The following is a 5,399-nucleotide window of genomic DNA, read 5'->3' as shown; positions in this document are numbered from 1 at the left end:
ACGGGCTCGTCAGCGCCCGCCCGGCCTTTTATAGAGACGGACCGGCCCGCGCGCCGGAGGCGGGGCCGAGCCCTTGATCGACAGCGGGGGGGGGGGGTGCCCGGGGGCGGGGAGCAAGCCTGTCGGGCACGTGGTCGGTTGTGGCCAATGAGTTGTGAGTCCTCTTAGGAGGCGGGGTCCGGTGGCACGTATCGGGTCTCTGTTTGGTTCGACCAAGGCAGGGTCATTGAATGGGCTCGGATGAAGCTGGATTGATGCTCGCCTAGCCTGCATGAATCCTTGGGTTCAGTCCCCAACACCGCAGAAAACCGGCTGGGGTGGAGCACACCTGTCATTCCAGCAACTTGTCATCATTCCAGACCCTCTGTGAGTTCAGCCTGGGATACATGAGACCCTGTCTCAGAAAAAAACAAAACAAAAAAACAAAGAAGAACCCGGGAGTGATGGGCCACTCCCGCAGACTTGGACAGGAAAGAGAATCGCTGCAAATTCAAGGCCAGCCTGGTCTACATAGTAACTGGCCATCCGGAGCTACACAGCGAGATCTGGTCTCAAAACTAAAAGAAAAAGGGCCATCGAAATGGTTCAGCAGGTACATGCCCCCAAACCTGGCATGAGTTCGATCCCCAGGACCCACTGATAGAAGTTGTCCTCTGACTTCCACACACGTGTGGTGGCTCTTGCACGCCTACACACACACACACACACACACACACACACACACACACACACACACACACTGCGCACACGAGTAAATGTAAAAAAAATAATAAAAAAGATGGATTAGCCTGATGTGGTGGTGTAAACCTTTAATCCCAGGACTCAGTAAATAGAGACAAGTGAATCTCTGTGAGTTCGAGGCCAGTCATAGTGCTATGCCACAGGGAGACTTAGACACCTGTCTTAGTTAGTATTACTATCACTGTGATGAAACATGACCAAAAGCAATTAGGGAAGAACCTGTTTATTTGACTTACACTTCCATAACACTGTTCATCATGGAAGGAAGTCAGGAACGTAAACTAGAGGCAGCAGGAGCTGATGCAGAGGCCATCAAGGGGTTCTGCTTACTGGCTTGCTCCCCATGACTTGCTCAGCCTGCTTTCTTATAGAACCCGGGACCACCAACCCATCACTGGCCCCACCCACAACGGGGTCGGCCCTCCCCCATCAATGACTAATTAAGAAAATGCCCTACAAGCTTGCATACAGGCCGATCTTATGAAGGCATTTTCTCAGTTGAGGTTCCCTCCTCTCAGATGACTTTAGCTCCTGGCAAGTTGACATAAAACTATCCAGCACAGCACCTTAATAAAAAAACTTAAGTCACCTCACAGGAGCACCTGCAACATCATGCAGTTTATTATTCTTAGCACTTCTGAGGAAGTCTCCTTGCCCTTCCTGCCTTTATCTTCTGCCTTCCCGCGGTGAAGCTTTCCTATTCTAGTTCCAGACTGTGTCTCAGTCCTGTATGTTTCGTGAAAGGATGAACTATACCACTTCACAGCAGAGGAAGCAGGCTCAGAGAAGCCAGTTGGCTTGTCCAGAACCACAGAGTTGGAGCTATGTAACACGAATTGCTAAATGGTCTTATTAATAAAATAAATAGATAAATAAAACCAGAGCCAGATATTGGGGTGAAAGCTGGAAGATCAGAGAAACAGAACAAGCCACAGTCACCTGGCCTCGCCAACTCATCAGCCGATCGATCCTGTTTCCACGACTCCTCAGACTGAAAGCCTCTGAGTCCTCACCCCTGAGGGTCTCAGTTGAACTGTTCTTTAGTTCCTGTCTCCTCATGCCTTATGTACTGTTCTCCACCCTGCCATGTCACTTCCTGGGATTAAAGGCGTGTGTGCTTCCCAAGCAAAGGTGTGAGATCTCAAGTGCTGGGATTAAAGGCGTGTGCCACCACTGCCTGACTTTGTTCCCAGTGTGGCCTTGAACTCACAGAGATCCAGACAGATCTTTGCCTCTTGAGTGATAGAATTAAGGATGTGTGCCACCACTGTCTGGCCTCTATGTCTAATCTAGTGGCTGACTCTGTCCTCTGATCCCCAGATAAGTTTATTAGGATACACAATATATCAACACAGATCTAGATCTCAGAATGGTTTCTTTATCTCAATACCACTTATTTATATACTTCACATTTTTTTTTTTTGAGAAGGGTCTAATAGAGCCCAGACTAGTCTCCAACTTCCTATGTAGCTGAGGATAACCTTGAACTCCTGACCCTCCTGTTGCTACTTTCCCAATGCTGGGATTACCAGCCTGTGCTACCAAGCCTGACTGCAAGCCTTTATTTTCTCTGACCAAACAGGCCCTAGGCATTTGATGGTGAGCTAAAAGCAAACGTAGCCTCTGACTTCCTAAAGTTTCTACTGTGGCAAAAGAGGCAGAGTGGACACATGAGTGACTCGAATCTTGGTCTGACAACAGATTAGATGGAGGGCTAGGCAAAGGCAGTGTGTGTATAGCAAGGCACTTGCATTGTGTGCACTGGCTCCCTGAAAGTCTGGGCCTAGTTTCAATTTCTGAATCCCAGGGAATTTTTCTAAGAATGGCTAGAAATCTGACAAAGTAGCAGTAGATGACTTACTGATGATCCTTCTGCCTCCACCTTCTGAGTGCTGGGATTACAGTTGTAAACCACCACACTCATTTTCTGTGATGCTGAGGATCAAACACAGGCCTTTGGGCATTCTAGGTGAGCACTCTACCGGCTGTATTCCCAGCCTGCACACCGATAGGTTCCATGGTAGGCAGAACTCCAAGCATATCGCAAGAGACTTGACTTCACTTTGCAGCATGGGAAAACATCCCAGAGTTGACATTGGTCCCAAAAGATGTGCTATTACCATTATTAAAGGGCTAATATAGGGAAATACCAGCAAGAGGAAATAGCAGAGCATGGTTTAATACCAGAATTTAGGAGGTCAGGAGGACCAGGTTAAGTACAACCCAAGCTATGTGAGACTCTCTTAAAATTATAATGAAGCATCAATAACAATAGTCCATCGAAAATACTTGTAAACACTTTGGGGAAACATTGGTAATGCCATTTTATATATGAAAACATATCCTAAGTAGCAAAGCTAGTAGATCTGGATTTAAACCCCGCCTCTGCTAGGAATTGGAATTAAATGAGATATGTACTGGCCAGGGTCATAGCTTAACAGTACAGTAGCTGTCTAACATGTACAGCTCCAGCACCACACACCCCTGGGAGAAAATAGACCTATATAAAGTTTTTTCTTCTTTTACATATATATTTTTATGCATATGTATATGTGTGTATACATGCATGTTTGAATGTGTGCCAGTGTGCATGAAGGTGTATCTACTGGTCATGAAGGCCCAGGGTTGACATCCAGTGTCTTCCTCTATCACTCTTCACCTCATATACTAAAACAGGGTCTCTCACTTGAACCCAGAGCTCACCAATTCTCTAGTCTAACCAGCCAGCTTGCTCTGGTGATCCCCATCTCTGCTTTCCATGTGCTGAGATTACAAATGGACCACAGTGCCCACTGGGCTTTTTGTGTGTGTGTGTGTGTGTGTGTGTGTGTGTGTGTGTGTGTGTGTGTGTGTGTGTATGCTGAGGATCCAAACTCTTGTCCTCCTGCATGGGCAGCAAGTGCTTTACCCAACCCTGTATAAAGTCCTTAGCACCAAGCACATAGTAATTGCTTACTAAGTGTCAGTAAGGTCTGAGTTCTTTCACTTCGCGTCAGTTATCAAATTGTGCAGCTTCATCATTTCACTCTTTACAGGCCATTGTGCTTGGGATGTGAGGACATTCATGTGGGGATGAGATCAATGGACAAGGTGCTTTGAGATGGGTGTGGTGGTGCACACCTGGAATCCTAGCACTTGGGAGGCTGAGTTCTATGCCAGCCTGGGCTACACAGCAATACCCTCTTTACTGGGGTGTGGCCGGGGTGCTTCTAATTCAGGAGTGAAGTACTCAGCTCTAGAAACACAGGGAGTCTTGGTGCCTGAATCAGACTTTCTGAAATAAAACTCACCTTCATGCCATGACAACTCCCACAGAGAAGAGAGAGGAGCTTGTGGCCCATTAATCTTTAGTGACAATTTTGATTATATTTAGAGTCAGCTAGAAGAGTCTGGGCATGGCTGTGAGGGCAGGACATTTTCCAAGGGGTTTAACTGAGGAAGGAAGCCCCCTGCTGAGCATTGTGAGGACCTTCCCATGGGCTGGGGTCCTGGTCTGGACAGAAAAGACAGACAGGAAGGAACCAGCTGAGTGCTGGCATTCCCCTTTCTCAACTTCCTCTTCCCCTGGGATGTAAACACACTGCCACACACTCACAGCTCCACAGAGAGGCCTGTCACCATGTTCTCCTGACATGCCTGGTGGACTTGCTCACAATGACAAGAAAAATAACTAATACACCAAGCTCATCTCCATCTCAGTACGTTTTGATCAGAAAATAAATGGAAAAGAGAATTTCATCCTGTCAGAGAAACAGTTTGAGAAACGGGGTATGGTGGCCCCAGCCTCTAATCCCAGCACTTGGGGCTGAAAGGAAGAGAATCACAAGTTCAAGGCCAGTCTGGGATACATGCCACTCTGTCTCAGCACACACACACACATACCGCAGACACAGACACACCACAGACACACAGACACACACCACAGACACACACACACACCACAGACACACACACACACCACAGACACACACACACACACACACATACCACAAACACACACACACACCACAGACACACACACACACCACAGACACACACACACACCACAGACACACACACACACACACACACATACCACAAACACACACACACACCACAGACACAGACACACACACACACACATACCACAGACACAGACACACATACCACAGACACACACACACACACACACCACAGACACACACACATACCACAGACACACACACACCACAGACACACACACACACATACCACAGACACACACACACAGACACACACACACACCACAACACTTTTGCTCCTGTTGCTGCTTCTGGAGTCCGAGTCCCACTGTGTGACCCAGGCAGGAACTCAGTCTGTAGACCATGCTGTCTTCCATCTTGTGCAAATATCCCTGCCTCTGCCTCCCCAGTGCCAAGGTTACAGGCTATCGTGATGTACCATGTGCACAGACTTCAAGACCCACACCCAATGAAAAACAGGGGCTGGGGACATGGCTCCACGGGGGCCCGAGTTCAGATCCCAGCATGCACATAGAAGCTGGGCATGACCTATAACCCCAGCACTGGGGAGACAGAGACAGGACCCACAACCTAGATGGAGAGAACTGACTCCCACAAGTGTCTTCTGACCTCCACACGTAGACTGTCACACACACACACACACACACACACACACAC

This window comes from Peromyscus californicus, unplaced genomic scaffold (genome assembly GCF_007827085.1).
Source record: "Peromyscus californicus insignis strain IS unplaced genomic scaffold, ASM782708v3 Scaffold_7__1_contigs__length_154581171, whole genome shotgun sequence".
Classification (NCBI taxonomy): Eukaryota; Metazoa; Chordata; class Mammalia; order Rodentia; family Cricetidae; genus Peromyscus; species Peromyscus californicus.
Note: the sequence above shows the minus strand (reverse complement) of the source record.